Source organism: Triticum aestivum, chromosome 2A, assembly GCF_018294505.1.
Source record: "Triticum aestivum cultivar Chinese Spring chromosome 2A, IWGSC CS RefSeq v2.1, whole genome shotgun sequence".
In the NCBI taxonomy this organism is placed as follows: Eukaryota; Viridiplantae; Streptophyta; class Magnoliopsida; order Poales; family Poaceae; genus Triticum; species Triticum aestivum.
The window spans coordinates 513,065,146-513,089,112 of NC_057797.1; positions in this window are offsets into that span (position 1 = coordinate 513,065,146).

Here is a 23,967-nt window from a genome sequence, read left to right on the forward strand (position 1 = left end):
ACATAGTGAATACATGAACTCCTCAAACTACGGTCATCACCGGTAAGTATCCCGATTATTGTCACTACGGGGTTAACGGATCATAACACATAATAGGTGACTATAGACTTGCAAGATAGGATCAAGAACACTCATATATTGATGAAAACATAATAGGTCCAGATCTGAAATCATGGCACTCGGGCCCTAGTGACAAGCATTAAGCATAGCAAAGTCATAGCAACATCAGTCTCAGAACATAGTGGACACTAGGGATCAAACCCTAACAAAACTAACTCGATTACATGATAGATCCCATCCAACCCATCACCGTCCAGCAAGCCTACGATGGAATTACTCACACACGGCGGTGGGCATCATGAAATTGGTGATGGAGGATGGTTGATGATGACGATGGCGACAGATTCCCCTCTCCGGAGCCCCGAACGGACTCCAGATCAGCCCTCCCAAGAGGTTTTAGGGCTTGGCGGCGGCTCCGTATCGTAAAACACGATGAATTCTTCTCTCTGATTTTTTTTCTCATCGAAACTCAATATATGGAGGTGGAGTAGGAGTCGGAGATGCAACAGGGGGCCCACGAGGTAGGGGGCGTGCCCCCCACCCTCGTGGCAAGACGGTGGGCCCCCTGGCCTTCATCTTTGGCAGGTATTTTTCTTATTTTCTGAAAAGTGTCTCCGTGAAGTTTCAGGTCATTCCGAGAATGTTTGCTTCTGCACATAAATAACCACCATGGTAATTCTGCTGAAAACAACGTCGGTCCGGGTTAGTTCCATTCAAATCATGCAAGTTAGAGTCCAAAACAAGGGCAAAAGTGTTTGGAAAAGTAGATACGACGGAGACGTATCAACTTACCCAAGCTTAAACCTTTGCTTGTCCTCAAGCAATTCAGTTGATAAACTGAAAGTGATAAAGAAAAACTTTTAGAAACTCTGTTTTCTCTTGTTGTTGTAAATATGTAAAGCCAGCATTCAAGTTTTCAGCAAAGATTATAACTAACCACATTTGCAATAACGCATAGGTCTCAAGTTTACTCATATCAATAGCATAATCAACTAGCGAGCCATAACAATAATACTCGGATGACAACACTTTCTCAAAACAATCATAATATGATATAACAAGATGGTATCTCGCTAGCCCTTTCTGAGACTGCAAAACATAAATGCAGAGCACCTTTAAAGACCAAGGACTGACTAGACATTGTAATTCATGGTAAAAGAGATCCAGTCAAGTCATACTCAATGTAAACTAACAATAATGAATGCAAATGACAGCAGTGCTCTCCAACTGGTGCTTTTAATAAGAGAATGATGACTCGGCATAAAAGTAAATAGATAGGCCCTTCACAGAGGGAAGCAGGGACTTGTAGAGGTGCCAGAGCTCAGTTTTGAAACAGAGGTGAATAATATTTTGAGCTGTATACTTTCATTGTCAACATAACAACCAAGGGTTGGCGCTATCTTCCATGCTACACACATTATAGGCGATTCCCAAACAGAATGGTAAAGTTTATGCTCCCCCTTCCACCACAAGCATCAATCCATGGCTTGCTCGAAACAACGAGTGCCTCCAACTAACAAGAGTCCCAGGGGGAGTTTTGTTTGTAATTATTTTGATTTAGTTTGCATAAAGCATGGGACTGGGCATCCCGGTGACCAGCCATTTATCTCATGAGTGAGGAGCGGAGTCCACTCCTCTTGAGAATAACCTGCCTAACATGGAAGATACAGACATCCCTAGTTGACACATGAGCTATTCGAGCATACAAAACAGGATATTCATTTGAAGGTTTAGAGTTTGGCACATACAAATTTACTTGGAACGGCAGGTAGATACCGTATATAGGTAGGTATAGTGGACTCATGTGGAATAATTTTGGGGTTTAAGGAATTTGGATGCACAAGCAGTATTTCCGCTTAGTACAGGTGAAGGCTAGCAAAAGACTGGGAAGTGAACAGCTGGAAAGTGACAACAGTCATGAACATGCATTAAAATTAATCAACACTGAATGCAAGCATGAGTAGGATATAATCCACCATGAACATAAATATCGTGAAGGCTATGTTGATTTTGTTTCAACTACATGCGTGAACATGTGCCAAGTCAAATCACTTAAATCATTCAGAGGAGGATACCACCCTATCATACCACATCATAACCATCTCAATAGCATGTTGGCACGCAAGGTAAACCATTATAACTCATAGCTAATCAAGCATGGCACAAGAAACTATGATCTCTAGTTGTCATTGCAAACATGTTTATTCATAATAGGCTGAATCAGGAACGATGAACTAATCATATTTACAAAAACAAAAGAGGTCGAGTTCATACCAGCTTTTCTCATCTCAGCCAGTCCATCATATATCATCATAATTGCCCTTCACTTGCACGACCAAACGATGTGAATAATAATAATAGTGCACGTGCATTGGACTAAGCTGGAATCTGCAGGAATTCAATAAACAGGAGAAGACAAGGCAATATTGGCTCTTTTGTCAGATCAACATTAATGCATATAAGATCCACTTCAACAATTTAATCATCGTCTTCTCCTATCGACCCCCGAAGAAAAGAAAAGAAATAAAACTATATACACGGGAAAGCTCCCAACAAGCAAAAGAAGAACATGAAATCTTTTTGGGTTTTCTTTTTAATTACTACTACAAGCATGGAAAGTAAACTAATTAAAAGCTACAACTAATTTTTTTTGTTTTTATTAAGGTTTATTAAATACACAAGAAGAATGCATAAAAATGAAAAATAAACTAGCATGGATGATACAATGAAAAAGTATGAGCACCGACATCTAGCAATGAGTGTGTGAGCATAAATGTAATGTCGGTGGGAAATACATACTCCCCCAAGCTTAGGCTTTTGGCCTAAGTTGGTCTATGGCCACGGCTGGCCTGGCGGATATCCATAATAATAGTTGTTGGGGCTGTACTGTGATGCAACAGCTATCGCCTACTGAGCTGCAGCGTGGCGACGAGCAGCCTCCTCTCTCCTCTCGTACTCATCTGCCTCCTCTCTAGTAATAGTATATCCTCCTCTTGCCTCCTCACAAAGGAGCTAGTGAGCTCATGATACTGACTGCACTTCTCTTCCTCGAAGCTCACGAGATCAGTGTTACGCAAATATGTGTTGAATTCTTCTTTTATTCCCGCTTGATATATAAATATTTTAGAAGGCCACTCACAAGGACGCACTGGAGCGTCTCTTGGTGGCTCTTCGTCAGCATCACGCATTGCAAGCATGGGTCCTTGCTTCTTTGAAGAACCACCTTGGAACATTTTCCTAAGCATTTTTCTTCCTCTGAAAAATTCTGAAATTTTTTAGTAACTTCAAAATAAAAGTAAACCAAACTCAATAATATTGATAGTAACTACTCCTACAAGTGCCTAGGGCCTATATCATGCATCAAAACTACTTTTGACCATATAAATTTGACATGCAAGCTCAAGAACAGGGTCACCTAAGCAGCAAAAATTTGCAATGAATAAAGCACTACAACAAAAACTAATTGGACCAATGGAGGAGTCACATACCAAGGAACAATCTCCCCAAGCAGTTTTGTGAGAGGTGCTTTGAGCAAGGATATCGAAAATGGTAGCAAAACGAGCTTGGACTCGGGTTTGAGCTGGTTATTCGTGTTTGGGGGAGGAAGATGAAGTGTGTGGGTGCAGGAATAAGTGGAGGAGGGCCACCGTGGGCCCACGAGGCAAGGGGGCGCGCCCTCCACCCTCGTGGCAAGGTGGTTGGCCCCCCTGGTGTGTTCTTTGTTCCATAAATCCTCAAATATTCTAGAAAAACTCATATTTAATTTTCAGGGCATTTGGAGAACTTTTATTTTCGAGGTATTTTTATATTGCACTAATAATCAGATAACAGACAGAAAAATATTTATTTCATTTTTATTTAATATGAATAACAGAAAGTAAAAGTGGGGTACAGAAGGTTGTGCCTTCTAGTTTCATCCATCTCATGATCATCAAAAGGAATCCACTAACAAGGTTGATCAAGTCTTGTTAACGAACTCATTCTGAATAACATGGAACCAGAGAAATTTCGAATAACACTATGTTACATCAACGGGGATATGCGCATCCCCAATAATAAGAATATCATATTTCTTCTTGACAGTAGGTAGAGGAAATTCAAAACCTCCAAATATAATCGATGGAATTTTTCCAATAGAGTTGATACTATGAACTTGAGGTTGTTTCTTCGGAAAGTGTACCGTATGCTCATTACCATTAACATGAAAAGTGACATTGCCTTTAGTGCAATCAATAACAGCCCCTGCAGTATTCAAAAAGGGTCTTCCAAGAATAATAGACATACTATCATCCTCGGGAATATCAAGAATAACAAAGTCCGCTAAAATAGTAACGTTTGCAACTACAACAGGCACATCCTCACAAATACCGACAGGTATAGCAGTTGATTTATCAGCCATTTGCAAATATATTTTAGTAGGTGGCAACTTATTCAAATCAAGTCTATGATATAAAGAGAGAGGCATAACACTAACACCGGCTCCAAGATCACATAAAGCAGTTTTAACCTAGTTTCTTTTAATGGAGCATGGTATAGTGGGTACTCCTGGATCTCCAAGTTTCTTTGGTATTCCATCCTTAAAAGTATAATTAGCAAGCATGGTGGAAATTTCAGCTTCCGGTATCTTTCTTTTATTTGTAATAATATCTTTCATGTACTTAGCATAAGGATAAGTTTTGAGCATATCGGTTAATCACATACGCAAAAAGATAGGTCTAATCATTTCAGCAAAACGCTCAAAATCCTCATCATCCTTTTTCTTGGATGGTTTAGGAGGAAAAGGCACGGGTTTCTGAACCCAAGGCTCTCTTTCTTTACCATGTTTCCTAGCAACAAGATCTTTCTTATCATAACGTTGATTCTTTGATTGTGGGTTATCAAGATCAACACCAGGTTCAATTTCTATGTCATTGTCATTACTAGGTTGATCATCGGTATGAACATTATTATTAGCATTATCACTAGTTTCAGGTTCATTAACAGGTTGCGTTTCAGCATCATAAATAGAAATATCATTTGGATTCTCTGGTGTTTCAACAATAGGATCACTAGAAGCATGCAAAGTCTTATCATTTTTCTTTTTCTTCTTTTTAGAAGAACTAGGTACATCTATATTATTTCTCTGAGAATCTTGCTCAATTCTCTTAGGGTGGCCTTCAGGATACAAAGGTTCCTGAGTCATTCTACTAGTTTTAGTAGCCACTCTAACGGCATAATCATTATCTTTGCTATTCAATTCATTGAGCAAATCATTTTGAGCTTTAAGTACTTGTTCTACTTGAGGGGTGACCATAGAAGCATGTTTACTAATAAGTTTAAGTTCACCTTTGACATTAGCCATATAATCACCCAAGTGTCCAAGCATATTTGAATTGTATTTCAATTATCTACCAAAATAAGCATTAAAATCTTCTTGCTTAGCCACAAACTTATCAAACTCATCTAAGCATGGGCTAGCAAACTTAGTAAATGGGATTACAGCTTTATCATATCTATAGAGAGAATTTACCTTTACTACCTGTGTCGGGTTATCAAGACCATGAGTTTCTTCGATAGGTAAAGGATTAAGATTATATGTTTCTTCAACAGGCGGTAAATTAAGACCATGTATTTCTTCAATAGGAGGTAAATTCTTAACATCCTCAGGTTTAATACCCTTTTCTTTCATAGATTTCTTTGCCTCTTGCATATCTTCAGGACTGAGAAATAGAATACCCCTCTTCTTCGGAGTTGGTTTAGGAATAGGCTCAGGAATTGGCTCCGGAGGTGTCCAATTATTTTCATTTGCCAACATATTATTCAATAGAATTTCAGCTTCATCCGGTGTTCTTTCCTTGAAAACAGAACCAGCACAACTATCCAGGTAATCTCTGGAGGCATCGGTTAGTCCATTATAAAAGATATCAAGTATTTCATTTTTCTTAAGAGGATGATTAGGCAAAGCATTAAGTAACTGGAGAAGCCTCCCCCAAGCTTCTGGGAGACTCTCTTCTTCAATTTGCACAAAATTATATATATCCCTTAAAGTAGCTTGTTTCTTATGAGCAGGGAAATATTTAGCAGAGAAGTAATAAATCATATCCTGGGGACTACGCACACAACCAGGATCAAGAGAATTAAACCATATCTTAGCATCACCCTTTAATGAGAACGGAAATATTTTCAGGATGTAAAAGTAACGAGTTCTCTCATCTTTAGTAAATAGGGTAGCTATATCATTTAATTTAGTAAGATGTGCCACAACAGTTTTAGATTCATAACCATGAAAAGGATCAGATTCAACCAAAGTAATTATATTAGGATCAACAGAGAATTCATAATCCTTATTAGTAACAACGATAGGTGAAGTAGCCAAAGAAGGGTCAGGTTTCATTCTATCATTTAGAGATTGCTTACTCCATTTAGCTAATATTTTTTTAAGTTCAGTTCTATTTCTGCAAGCTAAAATAGCTAAAGAAGCATCTTGATCAAATACATAACCCTTAGGAATAGAAAGTGGTTCTTCATCATCACATTCATCAATATCATCAGATTCAATATTTTCAATTTCTCTAGCCCTAGCAAGTTGTTCATCAAGAAAATCACTAAGTGGCATAGTAGTATCAGGCATAGAGGTAGTTTCATCATAAGTATCATGCATAGCAGAAGTGGCATCATCAATAACATGCAACATATCAGAACGAATAGCAGAAGCATGTGTAGGTGTCGCAAACTTACTCATAACAGAAGGTGAATCAAGTGCAGAGCTAGATGGCAGTTCCTTACCTCCCCTCGTAGTTGAGGGATAGATCTTGGTTTTTGGATCTCTCAAGTTCTTCATAATGATAAGAAGATATATATATCCCAAGTGACTCAAAGAATAGAGCTATGCTCCCCGGCAACGGCGCCAAAAAATAGTCTTGATAACCCACAAGTATAGGGGATCACAACAGTTTTCGAGGGTAGAGTATTCAACCCAAATTGATTGATTCGACACAAGGGGAGCCAAAGAATATTCTCAAGTATTAGCAACTAAGTTGTCAATTCAACCACACCTGGCAACTTAATATCTGTAGCAAAGTGTTTAGTAGTAAAGTAATAGGATAGTGGTGATAACGGTAGCAAAAGGTAACAGTAGTAAAAGCAATGTTTTTGGTATTTTGTAGTGATGATAGCAATAGCAACGGAAAAGTAAATAAGCAAAGCACAATATATGGAAAGCTCGTAGGAAATGGATCGGTGATGGAGAATTATGCCGGATGCGGTTCATCATGTAACAATCATAACCTAGGGTGACACAGAACTAGCTCCAATTCATTGATATAATGTAGGCATGTATTCCGAACATAGTCATACATGCTTATGGAAAAGAACTTGCATGGCATCTTTTGTCCTACCCTCCCGTGGCAGCGGGGTCCTTACAGAAACTAAGGGATATTAAGGCCTCCTTTTAATAGAGAACCGGAACAAAGGATTAACACATAGTGAATACATGAACTCCTCAAACTACGGTCATCACCGGTAAGTATCCTGATTATTGTCAGTTCGGGGTTAACGGATCATAACACATAATAGGTGACTATAGACTTGCAAGATAGGATCAAGAACACTCATATATTGATGAAAACATAATAGGTGTAGATCTGAAATCATGGCACTCAGGCCCTAGTGACAAGCATTAAGCATAGCAAAGTCATAGCAACATCAATCTCAGAACATAGTGGACACTAGGGATCAAACCCTAACAAAACTAACTCGATTACATGATAGATCCCATCCAACCCATCATCGTCCAGCAAGCCTATGATGGAATTAGTCATGCACGGTGGTGAGCATCATGAAATTGTTGATGGAGGATGGTTGATGATGACGATGGCGACGGATTCCCCTCTCTGGAGCCCCGAACGGACTCCAGATCAGCCCTCCCGAGAGGTTTTAGGGCTTGGCGGCGGCTCCGTATCGTAAAACGCGATGAATTCTTATCTCTGATTTTGTTCTCATTGAAACTCAATATATGGAGGTGGAGGTGGAGTTGGAGTCGGAGACGCAACAGGGGGCCCACGAGGTAGGGGGTGCACCCCCCCCCCACCCTCGTGGCAAGACGGTGGGCCCCTGGCCTTCATCTTTAGCAGGTATTTTTCTTATTTTCTGAAAAGTGTCTCCGTGAAGTTTCAGGTGAGGGAGTCTTGGATTAGGGGGTGTCCGGATAGCCGGACTATACCTTCGGCCGGACTCCTGGACTATGAAGATACAAGATTGAAGATTTCATCCCGTGTCCGGAAGGGACTTTCCTTGGCATGGAAGGCAAGCTTGGCAATACGGATATGTAGATCTCCTACCATTGTAACCGACTCTATGTAACCCTAGCCCTCTCCGGTGTCTATATAAACCGGAGGGTTTTAGTCCGTAGGACGAACAACAATCATACCATAGGCTAGCTTCTAGGGTTTAGCCTCCTTGATCTCGTGGTAGATCTACTCTTGTACTACCCATATCATCAATATTAATCAAGCAGGACGTAGGGTTTTACCTCCATCAAGAGGGACCGAACCTGAGTAAAACATTGTGTCCCTCATCTCCTGTTACCATCAGCCTAGACGCACAGTTCGGGACCCCCTACCCGAGATCCGCCGGTTTTGACACCGACATTGGTGCTTTCATTGAGAGTTCCTCTGTGTCGTCACTTTTAAGCCCGATGGCTCCTCTGATCATCAACGACGATGCGATCCAGGGTGAGACTTTTCTCCCTGGACAGATCTTCGTATTTGGCGGCTTTGCACTGCGGGTCAATTCGCTTGACCATCTGGAGCAGATCGAAAGCTATGCCCCTGGCCGTCAGGTCAGATTTGGAAGTTTAAACTACACAGCGGACCTCCGCGGAGACTTGATCTTCGACGGATTCGAGCCGCAACCGAGCGCGCTGCACTGTCACGATGGGCATGATCTAGCTCTGCCGCCGAACAGTGCCCTGGAGGCCGCACCCGCATCAGCTCCGACCCTTAATTCGGAGCCAACTGCGCCAATCGAGGATGGGTGGTTGGACACCGCCTCGGGGGCTCCAATCTCTACGGCGATCGAGCCGAATACCATCCCTATTCTCTGCGAAGCCCGTGACTCCAAGGAGCCGGACTCCTCTCCAGACTCCGAGCCCTCTGCACCCCTACCGATCGAACCCGATTGGGCGCCGATCATGGAGTTCACCGCCGCGGACATCTTTCAGCACTCGCCCTTCGGCGATATTCTGAATTCACTAAAGTCTCTCTCTTTATCAGGAGAGCCCTGGCCGGACTATGGTCAGCGAGGTTGGGATGCGGATGATGAAGAAATTCAAAGCCCACCCACCACCCACTTCGTAGCGACTATCGATGATTTAACCGACATGCTCGACTTCGACTCCGAAGACATCGACGGTATGGACACCGATGCAGGAGACGATCAGGAACCAACACCTATAGGGCACTGGAAAGCCACCTCGTCGTATGATATATACATGGTTGACACCCCAAAAGAAGGCAATGGCGATGGAACAGCGGAGGATGACCCCAACAAGAAGCAGCCTAAGCACCAGCGTCAGCGGTGCCGCTCTAAATCCCGCCAAAGCAAAAACGGTGATTTCGGCATGGGAGATAATAACACCCCGGACAGTGCCGAAGACAACCACCTCCAGCAAGATTCAGCATAGGAGGATGGAGAAGCCAGCCCTCATGAGAGAGCGGCAGACAGAGAGGTCGAGGACGATAATTATATGCCTCCCTCCGAAGACGAGGCAAGCCTCGACGACGACGAATTTGTCGTGCCGGAGGATCCCGTCGAACAAGAGCGTTTCAAACGCAGGCTTATGGCCACGGCGAACAGCCTCAAGAAAAAACAACAACAACTTAGAGCTGATCATGATTTGCTAGCCGACAGATGGACTGAAGTCCTTGCGGCCGAAGAGTATGAACTCGAACGCCCCTCCAAAAGCTACCCAAAGCGCAGGTTGCTACCCCAATTAGAGGAGGAAGCACCTAAACCTACATCACCAGCGCATGATGCGGACAACCGGCCACCCCGTGGCCGCGACAGAGAGGCCTCTCGGCCCTCCACTCAAGCTGCACCCCGGCGCCGCTCAAAAAATACCAAGGCACGGGAAAACACGCCAGACCTGCGAAATATATTGGAGGAAAAGGCAAGGCAAACAAGATCGATCTACGGATCGCGTGGGCGCCCCACGGCACGAGACGGTAATCGTCACTCTGGATACAATAAATCCGGTCGGGCCGAACACAGTAGACAAAGCTCGTTTGAGCTGTGTCATGATATAGCCCAATACAGAGGCGTCGCACACCCACTATGTTTCACAGATGAAGTAATGGATCATCAAATCCCTGAGGGTTTCAAACCCGTGAACATCGAATCATATGATGGCACAACAGATCCTGCGGTATAGATCGAGGACTATCTCCTTCATATCCACATGGCCCGCGGTGATGACCTACACGCCATCAAATACCTCCCACTCAAGCTTAAAGGACCAGCTCGGCATTGGCTTAACAGCTTGCCAGCAGAATCGATTGGTTGTTGGGAGGACCTGGAAGCCGCATTCCTCGACAATTTCCAGGGCACTTATGTGCGACCACCAGACACCGATGACCTTAGCCACATAATTCAGCAGCTAGAGGAATCGGCCAGACAATTCTGGACACGGTTTCTACCCAAGAAAAATCAAATCGTCGACTGTCCGGACACAAAGGCCCTAGCAGCCTTCAAGCATAACATCCGCGACGAGTGGCTTGCACGGCACCTAGGACAGGAAAAGCCGAAATCTATGGCAGCCCTCATGACACTTATGACCCGCTTTTGCGCGGGAGAAGACAGCTGGCTAGCTCACAACAATAACATGACCAAGAGCCCTGGTAATTCGGATACCAAGGACAGCAGTGGCAGGTCGCGTCGCAACAAGCAAAAGCGCCGCATTACCGGCGACAATGCTGTGGATATGGCAGTTAATGCCGGATTTAGAGGCTCTAAACCTGGTCAACGGAAAAAGCCATTCAAAAGAAATACTCCGGGCCCGTCCAGTTTGGACCGAATACTCGACCGCTCATGCCAGATACATGGCACCCCCGAAAAACCAGCCAATCACACCAACAGGGATTGTTGGGTGTTCAAGCAGGTAGGCAAGTTAAATGCCGAAAGCAGAGACAAGGGGCTGCATAGAGATGACGAGGAGGAGCCCCGGCCGCCAAACAACAGTGGATAGAAAGGTTTTCCCCCACAAGTGCGGACGGTGAACATGATGTACGCAACCCACGTCCCCAAGAGGGAGCGGAAGCGTGCGCTAAGGGACGTATACGCGATGGAACCAGTCGCCCCAAAGTTCAACCCATGGTCTTCCTGCCCGATCACTTTTGATCAAGGGACCACCCCACTAGCACCCGTCATGGAGGATTCGCCGCATTGGTTCTAGACCCAATTATTGACGGATTTCACCTCACTAGAGTCCTTATGGACGGCGGCAGTAGCCTGAACCTGCTTTACCAGGATACAGTGCGGAAAATGGGCATCGATCCCTCGAGGATTAAACCCACTAAAACGACCTTTAAAGGCATCATACCAGGTGTAGAGGCCAACTGTACAGGCTCAGTTACACTTGAAGTGGTCTTCGGATCTCCAGATAATTTCCGACGCGAGGAGTTAATCTTCGACATAGTCCCGTTCCGCAGTGGCTATCACGCACTGCTCGGGCAAACCGCATTTGCCAAGTTCAATGCGGTGCCGCACTACGCATACCTCAAGCTCAAGATGTCAGGCCCTCGAGGCGTCAGCACGGTTAATGGAAACACCGAACGCTCTCTCCGAACGGAGGAGCATATGGCGGCTATCACAGCGGAAGTACAAAGCAGCCTCTCAAGGCAATTCTCTAGTCCGGCCATTAAACGTCTGGACACTGTCAAGCGCGCCCGGAGTAACCTACAACAAGACCGCCTGGCACGTTCAGAGCAAGCGTAGCAATGCGGCCCCAACCCCAGCCCTCGCGAACTTGTGAAACCAGTGTTGCACATACATAACTATGCTCTGGAAATACCATGGGCACAGGGGTAGGGGCACCATCACGGCATGCCCGCAACGCGGCTTAAACTGCACTAGGGACTGCCGATTTCTTAATTTTCTCTTATTTTCAGGACTCCATTCTTTGGAAGGCTTGTCCGGCAGTACAATTGCCGCACAAACGATACAACCAGGGAAGCAGAAAACTACGCCGCACTATGGAACTCTAAGGTGGTCTCTATAACGAGCAGTATACCTGTTTCACATAACATTCCACAGCTTGCCCCTGGAAAGGACATGTTAAATAGTCACATCTTTTTCTTATTGCAGTATTTGTATCATTCTTCTTTGATCGCAGCTTTTTTAAATAAATAATGCATAGCTTCCGTCTATTATTGCATTACTCTTTTTTACGAATATATGTTCATTAATGACATGTTGCACCCATACACTTTGGTACGGCCAATACGCCAAGGGCTTAAGTACCCCACAACACGGTGTGAGAAGTCCGAACACTTTCATAAGTGCGGCACCCCGAACTTATAGCATTATATGCATCGGCTCCGAATCATGTCTTGGGTCAATAGTTGGGTTTGCCCGGCTCCTATGTTTTGGTACCTTACGTTCCGTTATATCGGCTAAGGTAGCACTAGGAGAACTACTACAATTGTGCCCCAGTTGAGCTGGGCTAAGCACCTCAGTAGAGAAAGCTAAAACTGACCGTCATGATGAGGCGAGAGCTGGTCGCTGTTCGAGAGGTTTTCGAGTCCCTAAAGACTTATGCCGCTTAGAGCGAGGAGTCGGCTTTGTCCGGCCTAGGCGTGGATAGCGCCCCGAACTCGGTCTTCCGAACACTAGGGGCTTCGCCGAAATTTAAAATTATAGAATTCTATGGCTAAGTGAGAGTGTTCAAGCATTATAGTCCGATTGCCTTGTTCGTTCTGTTGAGCGCCTCCCTCGAAGGACCCAAGAATGGGAAAAAGAGCGCTCATGTTTATCCCGAACACCCCAGCACTCGTGGCATGGGGGCAGAAGCCGATGACTCACCATCTCTCAAATTTGATAAACGGCCGCATAGAAGGCAATATTGTAAATTCAAAAGCGTTGCTCAGCACATATGAACAAGTTTTCAGCGTACATGATCACAAATGCGAGTTTACTCAAACATTACATTTTTGGAGCATTCATCCGCTATAAGGCAGGCACCCTTCAGGACGTCCTCATAATGCGCTTCCGGGACGCGATGCTCCTTGCCCGGCGGTGGCCCGTCCTTCACCAGCTTCTCCGCATCCATCTTGCCCCAGTGCACTTTAGCACGGGCAAGCGCCCTACGGGCACCTTCGATCCAGACGGAGTGCTTGATTACTTCAAGCCGTGGACAGGCATCCACCAGCCGCCTCACCAGCCCGAAGTAGCTCCCAGGCAGAGCCTCTCTAGGCCACAGCCGAACTATGAGGCCCTTTATGGCCTATTCGGCAACCTTGTGGAGCTCGACCATTTGCTTCAGCTGGTCGCTCAAAGGCACCAGGTGTCCGGCCTCAGCATACTAAGACCAGAACACCTTCTCCGTCGAGCTCCCCTCTTCGGCTCGAAAGTAGGCAGCGGCATCAGACGCACTGCGGGGCAAATCTGCGAATGCTCCTGGAGAGCTCCGGACTCGGGTAAGTAACAAGTAATTCACTTTCACGTGCTTGCTTTGCATAATGAATGCCTTACCCGCCGCTATCTTCTTCATCCCTTCAATTTCTTTGAGGGCTTTCTGGGCTTCGGCCTTGGCAGACTTCGCGCTTTTGAGGGCTGCCGCAAGCTCGGACGCTTGCGTTTTTGAGTCAAGCTCCAAACTCTCGTGTTTTTTCATGAGAGCCTGGAGCTCTTTCTGCACCTCCTCCACCCGCGCCTCCTGCTTCCCTCTCTCCGTGCGCTCCGCGGCCGCTCTTTTTTCGGCCTCAGACAGCGCTTGCTTAAGGGTTGCCACCTCGGTCGTGGCCCCTATAATAGCACATTGATCCTGTCATTTTTTGCAACCACATCTTCTCTATATACTTGCGCAAGGTATTACTTACCTTCCGTCTCCTCGAGTTGCCTCTTGGCATGGCCGAGCTCGTTCTCGGACCGCGCAAGGTTTTGCTTCAGCATATCCACCTCCACAGTCAGTGTGGCGGAGGCTAGCAGCGAAGCCTGCATACACATATTGACTTGATTATGTTAGACTCCTGCGAATATTATTAGATCCTCTATTCGGCTTTTCTTTCCGAACGCCGAACAGAGCATCAGGGGCTACTGTCTATGCGGTAATATTTTTACATATTCTTTACTTACCTCAAAGCCTGTTAGAAGGCTGGCACAGGCTTCAGTCAGTCCACTCTTGGCGGACTGAACCTTCTGGATCACCGCACTCATAATAGTGTGGTGCTCCTCGTCAATGTAGGCGCCGTTAAGCACCTCCAGCAAATTGTCCGGTGCCTCCGGTTGGACGGAGGTCACCGGCTCGGTAGGCTTGCTCCTCTTGGAAGGAGGCTGCCTACCGGAGTCCGGAACCGTTGAAGGTTCTGGCGCGGTGTCCGGCTCAAAGTCGGACTTAGAGCCCTTGGGGGTTCTATCCCCTTCATGCCTGGAGTCCGGGAGGTCGCCTTGCGGCGCCTCCAAGATCACCTCCTCCTGGCTTGGAACCTATTGGGACGCCACCTCGGCGTCATCCGTAGGGTGAGGGGAGGTAGCCGCCGGAAGCGAATTCACGTCCAACGAATCCAGGGAGCCACTCGACGACTCGTCGAGCCCGGCCTTGGGCGGACTGCATAGACATGTTCGACGTAAGGAAAAGCTGTGCAATGGGGAATACTATGAATCACTCTGGTATCCGGATACTTACAATCTTGCCAGGGGCTTGGCCCTATGCAGCCACTCCTCTTCGCCGTTGTCGGCGTTGGTGGAGTAGTCCGGAGGAGGGGTCTTCCCCTTCTTGGACCCTTCGGCCTCCCCAGTTGGGGCGGCCTTCCTTTTCTTCCCTCCCCCCACTGGAGGGGAAGAGGTCTCTTCTTCCTCCTCCTCGTCTCCATGGGAGGAGTGCGCCTTGGAGTCGTCGGATGATGAATCTGACACCTCCTGGCGCCGGGCACTCTTTCGAGTCCCCCTGGCCTTCTTCTTGGCCTTCTTCTCTGGCACCACATAGGGTGCCGGAATCAGCAGCTTCGCCAAGCGAGCGTCCGCTGGGCCTTCGGGCAAAGGAGCCGGACAGTTGATCGATCCGGACGTCTCCTGCCAATCCTGTCAAAGGTAAGGGAGCTTAGATCCCGCATGGAGTCAAACTATGAAAAACTAATACCCTGTAAAAGGTAAAAACAGCTTACCGCACGAGCGTGACGCTGTGTGCTGCATCCGCGATCCTCGGTAGCGGATGCGGGGGCCTCGGCGCCCTTGAAAAGCACCTTCCAGGCATCTTCGTACGTCGTGTCGAAGAGCCTGCTCAGAGTTCGGTGCCGCGCTGGGTCGAACTCCCACAGGCTGAAAGCCCGTTGTTGACACGGGAGGATCCGGTGGATGAGCATAACCTGGACTACGTTGACAAGTTTGAGCTTCTTGTCCACCAGGGTTTGGACGCATGTTTGGAGTCCGGTCAGCTCTCCTTTTTTACCCCATGACAGACCCGTCTCTTTCCAGGAGCCAAGCCGCGTAGGGGGTCCGGATCGGAATTCGGGGGCTACGACCCATTCAGGATCGCGCGGCTCGGTGATGTAAAACCACCCCGATTGCCACCCCTTTAGGGACTCCACGAAGGAGCCCTCGAGCCATAGGACGTTGGGCATCTTGCCCACCATGGTGCCTCCGCACTCCGCCTGGGTGCCGCGCACCACCTTCGGCTTGACATTGAAAGTCTTGAGCCATAGGCCAAAATGGGGGCGGATGCAGAAGAAAGCCTCGCACACGACGATAAATGCCGAGATGTTGAGGACAAAGTTCGGGGCCAGATCGTGGAAATCCAGGCCATAGTAGAACATGAGCCCCCGGACAAATGGGTGGAGAGGGAAGCCCAGTCCGCGGAGAAAATGGGGGAGGAACACCACCCTCTCATGGGGCCTAGGGGTGGGGATGAGCTGCCCCTCTTTGGGAAGCCGGTGCGCAATGTTGTTAGACAAGTATCCGGCCTTCCTCGGTCATTTGATGTGTCCCTTCGTGACGGAGGAGACCATCCACTTGCCTCCCGCTCCGGACATGGCTGGAGAAGGTTGAGGTGGGGTGTGCGGACTTGGGCGCTGGAGCTTGAATGCGCGGAAATGGATAGGCAAAGGAGGAAGAAGGCGTGGATGAAAAGGTGGATCCTTATCCCCTTATATGGGCAGACGCGACTATGTGTCCCCACCCGCCTGGTAAAACTCGCTTATCTCCCAAGCGTCGTAATCAATGGCGCGGTTGGGTTACCCATGCCCATATTGATGAGAATCCCGGAATAAGGGGACACGATCTCTGCTTTGACAAGACGTGCCAAGGAAACCGCCTCGCTAAACGAGCTGAGGTAGAACGGTAAAACGATTCGAATAAAGACTTGGCCATGGTGTGATGTCACGCCACGGAATACGTCAGCAGATTAGATTTGTGTAAACATTATTCTCTCTATGGCAATCTGTGGAAACTTATTTTGCAGAGCCGGACACTACCTTTGTGGTCAAAATCTTCAATGAAGTACTTGGAGGAGGAACCCGCCTTGCAATGCCGAAGACAATCTGCGCGTCGGACTCGTCGTCATTGAAGCCTGGTTCAGGGGCTACTGAGGGAGTCCTGGATTAGGGGGTGTCCGGATAGCCGGACTATACCTTCGGCCGGACTCCTGGACTATGAAGATACAAGATTGAAGACTTCGTCCCGTGTCCGGAAGGGACTTTCCTTGGCGTGGAAGGCAAGCTTGGTGATACGGATATGTAGATCTCCTACCATTGTAACCGACTCTATGTAACCCTAGCCCTCTCCAGTGTCTATATAAACCGGAGGGTTTTAGTCCGTAGGACGAACGACAATCATACCATAGGCTAGTTTCTAGGGTTTAGCCTCCTTGATCTCGTGGTAGATCTACTCTTATACTACCCATATCATCAATATTAATCAAGCAGGACGTAGGGTTTTACCTCCATCAAGAGGGCCCGAACCTGGGTAAAACATTGTGTCCCTCGTCTCTTGTTACCATCCGCCTAGACGCACAGTTCGGGACCCCCTACCCGAGATCCACCGGTTTTGGCAGGTATTTTTCTTATTTTATGAAAAGTGTCTCCGTGAAGTTTCAGGTCATTTCAAGAACGTTTGCTTCTGCACATAAATAACACCATGGTAATTCTGCTGAAAACAACGTTAGTCCGGGTTAGTTCCATTCAAATCATGCAAGTTAGAGTCCAAAACAAGGGCAAAAGTGTTTGGAAAAGTAGATACGACGGACACGTATCACCAGCTGATCCTTTCGCCCGCCCTCGTATTGATCAGATTATTGATGCTACGGCGGGTTGTGAGTGTTTGAGTTTATTGGATGCTTATTCTGGTTATCATCAGATCAAGATGGCAGTTAAGGACCAGGAGAAGACAGCTTTTATAACTCCCTTTGGAGCCTTCTGCTATGTGTCTATGCCTTTGGGGCTCAAGAGTGCCCAGGCAACTTATCAGCGCTGTGTGCAGAATTGTCTTCATACTCAGATTGGGCGCAATATTCATGCTTATGTGGATGATATTGTTGTGAAGTCCAGGAAAGAGGAGACATTGATAGGAAACTTTTGATAATCTCTGAATTTATAAGATGATGCTTAATCCGGCCAAGTGTACCTTTGGTGTAACGGCAGGCAAGCTCTTGGGTTTTTTGGTGTCTAACAGGGGCATTGAGGCGAACCCGGAAGAGATCAAGGCAATTACTTCTCTGGCTAAATCGGCATGTATCAATGATGTTCAACGTCTGGTGGGTCGTATTGCAGCATTGAGCCGGTTTGTCAGCCGGTTGGGGGTGAAAGCTATCCCTCTATATCAGATGATGAAAAAGACAGATAATTTTGTCTGGAGTGATGCTGCTGATGTGGCGTTTGAGGACTTGAAAAAGCAGTTTGCCAAGCCACCTGTCCTTGCTGCTCTTGTTGATAAAGAGCCATTGCTGCTATATGTGGCTACCAATGCCAGGGCTGTCAGTGTGGCCATTGTGGTAGAGCGAAAGGAAGCAGGCAAGGAATACCTGGTTCAACGACCGGTTTATTATATCAGTGAGGTTCTCATTGAGTCCAAGCAGAGATACCCACATTGGCAGAAGCTGGTGTACAGAGTTTTCATGGCAAGCCAGAAGCTTAAACAATATTTTCAGGGTCATCCCATCACTGTGGTCAGTTCTGCTCCTTTGGGAGATATAATCCAAAACAGGGAGGCAACTGGCCGGGTTGCCAAGTGGGCCATTGAGCTTGGACCTCACGGGTTAAAGTATATGCCTCGTACGGCAATCAAGTCCCAGACACTTGTGGATTTCATCAATTACTGGACAGAGTTGCTGACACCGGAGGAAAAGTCGGATAACACATATTGGACTATTCACTTTGATGGGTCCAGGCAATTGGAGGGCTCAGGGGCTGGAGTTGTGCTAGCTTCCCCTCGAGGTGATAAATTTTGTTATGTTCTCCGTTTAATGTTTCCTTGCACTAACAATGCAGCTGAATATGAGGCCTTACTCCATGGCCTTCGAGTGGCTAAGGAGATGAACTTAAGCCGGGTTAGGTGCTTTGGTGACTCGGATTTGGTAGCTCAACAAGTATCAGGTACTTGGGACTCCAAAGATCCACTCATGGCGGCTTATCGACAGGAGGTGGATGTTATTGATGGTCACTTAAAGGGTTATCAGGTTGAGCATGTGGACCGGAGAAAGAATGAAGCAGCGGACGCTTTAAGCCGGTTGGGTTCTCAACATAAGCCGTTGCCGCCCAATGTTTTTCTTGATGTCCTTCATAACCCGTCGGTCAAGTTACCCACATAGGAGGATTTGGCTATTCCTGACCCGGAGGCTCGGTTGGTGGCAGCTCTTCATGTTATCCCGGATTGGACAGTTCCCTATTTGGCGTATATGACCCGGGGCGAGTTACCTGAGGATGAAGTTTTGGCCAGGCAGATAATCCGGCGGTCCAAGTCAATGACTATTGTCAATGGAGAGTTGCATCATTGCAGTGTCACAGGGGCGTTTCAGCATTGCGTGTCTCGTGAAGAAGGTTGTGAGATCCTACGTGAGATCCATGAAGGGGGCTGTGGTCATCATGTTGGTTCAAAATCTCTGTTAGCCAAAGCTTTTCGTCAAGGTTTTTATTAGCTGACGGCTCATGCTGATGCTGAGGACTTGGTTAGAAGGTATGACGGTTGTCATAAATTTGCACGTCGAGCTCATGTTCAGGCTCGGGAGTTAAGGATGATTCCAATTACTTGGCCATTTGCAGTCTGGGGACTTGATATGGTTGGGCCCTTTAAGAGATCCAAGGATAAGAAGACCTACCTCTTGGTGGCAGTTGACAAGTTTACTAAATGGGTAGAGGCAGAGCCAGTGAGTAAGTGTGATGCAGCAACGGCAGTTCAATTCATGAAGAAGGTGATCTTCCGCTTTGGCTCTCCACATAGCATTATAACTGACAATGGCACTAACCTTTCCAAGGGAGCTATGGAAGATTTTTGTCAACGTGAGCATATCCGGCTTGATGTATCATCAGTGGCTCACCCTCAGTCTAATGGTCAAGCTGAGAGAGCCAATCAAGAGATTTTGAGAGCTATCAAACCCCGGCTTATGGTTCCCTTGCAGAGGACGCCGGGTTGTTGGGTCGAGGAGTTACCTTCCGTGTTATGGAGCATTAATACCACCCCCAACAGGTCTATGGGTTATACGCCTTTTTTCATGGTTTATGGAGCAGAGGCAGTTCTCCCTAGTGACATCCGTCATGACTCGCCCCTCGTGGCGGCTTATGTTGAAGCTGACAATGAAAAAGCACGTCAGGAAGCACTTAACCTGTTAGATGAAGAGCGTGACATCGCAGCGGCTTGTTCAGCGATTTACCAGCAAGATCTGCGCCGTTACCACAGCCGCCGGGTTAAAACCAGAACTTTTCAAGAAGGCGATCTGGTGCTCTGGCTTATCCAGGATCAGACTGATATGCACAAGTTATCCCCACCTTGGGAAGGACCCTTTGTGGTCAGCAAGAGTCTAAACAACAGGTCATATTACCTTGTCGATGTTCGAGACCACAAGGACTCACGCACGTCGGAGGAGGAGACCCGCCGGCCTTGGAATATTGCTCAGCTTAGGCCATACTACACTTGAGCCATAGGCTCTCCTTATGTACATATTTAGACAATGTATATATTATGATTGATATAATAAACCGGCATCCTTGCTAAAGCGGGGCTTCTGTCATTCTCTTAAAAGAGTTTTTGGTTATCGGGAGCTTCCGACTTAGGCATGAAGTTATGATTTCCTCTTGATCCGTCTGTCAAGCTAATATGGTCATATTATAAGAGCACAACTCGGGTTACTTTGGTAATCCAGCTATCAAGCCCATATTATAAGAGCATAGCTCTGATTACCTTGGTAATCCGGCTATCAAGCCAATATTATAACTTCATATGAGCATAGCTCTGGTCTACTTGGAGGCTTAATGCCCGAATTAAAGGGACCAAAGAGAGTCTGTTGCACAGCACAGCTCAAACATAGGTACCCCTTGGGCACAACCCACATAATCACTTGGGGGCTTGGTTGTATTCGAACCATAGCTACACCTCTTGATTGGCGTAAGGCCACTAGGGAAATTACTTGGGGGCTTGGTCGTATTCGAACCATAGCTACACCTCTTGATAGGCATAAGGCCACCAGGGAAATCACTTGGGGGCTTGGTCGTATTCAAACCATAGCTACACCTCTTGATAGGCATAAGGCCACCAAGGAAATCATTTGGGGGCTTTGGTCGTATCCGAACCATAGCTTAAACCCTCTTGATCAGTGCAACACCATAATTATGACTATTTAAATCCTTCTTGATTTTTTCGGTTTATAATGCTTTATGAGTATAATTTATCTATGCTTATTCACCCGGCCAGGTCTTTGACTATAAGTCACCAGCAAGCAGAAAACTACTGTCAGGTGTTTATTGATCTGGCCTGGGCCCGTTCATAAACCGGCAAACAGATGATGATTATCAGTATTCAAGTTATGGGTTATCACCCTTATTATACCGACTTGATAAGCCAGCAGTGTGATAAAATATCACAGGTATGGTATATCTTGCATTGTATATGGTTATTTTTATGCCTAGCCATGGTTATAAACTATGTTATTGGGCAAGATAACCCGTCTAGTGGTACACCGCTAGGACATTTTTTATTTTATTAATTGCAGGAGCAGATTCCATGGGGCTAAAGTATCATAAGCAGACATAGCATATATTAACATGGTGGATTAACAGTGTCATGCAAAGTAAATATGCACGATGGCATAGCAGACCAAGCGTTTAAACTAGCCTATTACAAGGCGGTTTGATGCCCATAAGAACATTTTTTTCAAACAAGTCTTGCAGAGGGAAGAAGCTAAACCGGCTACCGGTTTATGAATCTTAATCAGGCAGGCTTGAAGGTTGTGGATCATCCTGCGCCGGTTCACCCTCCTCTTCTCTACCCAGTTGTTGGAAGTCATTGGTTGACCAATCGATCCCAATTAGGCTCTGAATACAGCCTCATCTCTAATAAGTGAGGAGGGGTCAACATCAGGAGCATAAGTATGCTTACGGATTAGTGGAATAAGATCCGGAGCATTGCAACTTGGTGGATTAACCTTCTTGTTGTTGGCATCATAAATCGCCTGATAATGTGACAGATTAGTTTCTTCAGCCAATTTGCTAGCCAGTGGACGCATCTCCCTTGTCAAAGCTCTGAGGTCATCATTATCAAAATCTGACCTATACTCTTTTATGCTTGGATAGCCGTTTCCAAGACCGGCCGGGTCAAGATCAGAGATCCAAGCTTTGGTCCGAGTCAATGCGGTAAGAGCACCCACCCTGGCAGCTGATCTCTTCAGCTCCTCAATCCGAGCAGGCATTACAGCTAGCCTTACCAATGTATCCTTGATCAAGGTTGGGGGCGGTTTATTATGAGAGGCTATGCAGATGACCCATTGTACGCTGGTATATAGTTGTTCTATAAATGTATAGGCAGCTTTCAGGCTTGAAAAAAGACGCATGTCCGAGCCAAGATGAGCAACATGACTCCCTGCCTTGACAAAAATATTGGTAAACCGACATTGTATTTGATAATACATATTTACGGTTTGTGAAGATGATTACTCACTAAAGACAGCAGTAGTCATGGCATTTATTTGTCGCTTCAAGCCAGTTAATTCCTCAACGACCATATTAAGGGCTGCTTCAGCGTCCTCGGCCCTCTTCAGCAGAGTGGTTTTCTCTATCTCACAGCCTGCCTGCTCACTTTTAAAGCTCTCCTTCAGCTTTTCCATAGCTGCTAAAGCGTTGTCCACTTCTTCTTTGGTCTTGGAAGTCTCGGCTTGTTGAGTTTTGATATTCTCTTGAAGGTCGGTGACTTAGGTTTCCTTTTTGCTAAGCTCAGCCTGCAAGAGGTATGCCATTTGTGAGTTGGCACTATACATTTGAAGTCCCAAGCACATGACAAGTCATACACTTGGCACTTGGGGGCTAATGGATATTGCTTCTTCTCCAAAATTATTACAAAGTCCCAAGCACATGACAAGTCATATACTTGGCACTTGGAGACTAATGCATATTTGCTCAAGTTAAAGACTATGGATTTTGCTGCCATCAATCAGCTTGGTGGTTCATCGGTTTACACAGATATGTACATGAATGTTGAGTTTCATAGTAAAATGACTCGGTTCATCTTGAAAAGATAAACCGGCCCTTAGGGGCTACATAGGGAAAGTTGAAATATTTTCTACAAAGTCCCGGTTCATATCAGTACTATAAACCGGCCCTTGGGGACTATTGGAGTTAGTAGCACTAAAACGGTTATAACGGAAGAGTAGTTATACAGAAATCAGCAGTGTTTACCTCATATCGCTCCTTCATCATGTTCAATAACCCGGCTTCATAATTACGGCTCGTGTACAGCAGTTTTAAAAACCCAGAGTGGGTATCTTGGGTGCTGAGATGGGCATAACTTTCCAGATCCACCTTCCACTTGCCCTTGTCTATAGCAGAAAATTCTTCTTTGTCGCTATGTTTTGACAAAGCAGTGGGGTTGCCAGGGGCCATATAGCGGACGCCAATAACGACAACATTGTCCGTTTTATCATCAGCAGCTTTGGTTGGGCTTGGCGGATTATCGTCATGAGCCATCGAATAAATTTCCACTTACTCAACAAAGGTGTCATGATCTTGTGCTGGTGGATCATCAAGGACAGCATCAGTATTTGGTTCAGACGGTTCTGGAGTCTTTTCCGGGTTAGCTGTCGTGTCATCATCAGCCAGTTTATTCAACTTGGCCTTTTTTCTGCGTCTGGCTTTGGCTCTGAAATGAATGGAAATAAAGGTTAGTATATTAAGCAGGCGCAAGGTATAAAGGGTTAGTTTAATATGCTTACCCAGGAACAGTTTTAAGGGGTGGAAGCTGTGTCCCTGTTGACTCGCCAGAAGATGAATGAGATGTTCCCTGATAGTTTGAATCAGATGGATTAAGAGGTTGTCAGAAATAACCTGCCTTGGGATAAGATGGGTCAGGAATAGGTGAAACCTCTAGGTGACGTTTACGAACTGGCATGTTCGGTAAACCGGACAAACTAACCACCTGGCCACTATGCCGAGTTGTGCAGTGAGCTTCGTGTTGCTGTTTTTTCAAAAGAAAATTTGGATCTAGATAAGCATGAGGATGTGAAAATCTTACTTTCCGGTTTGC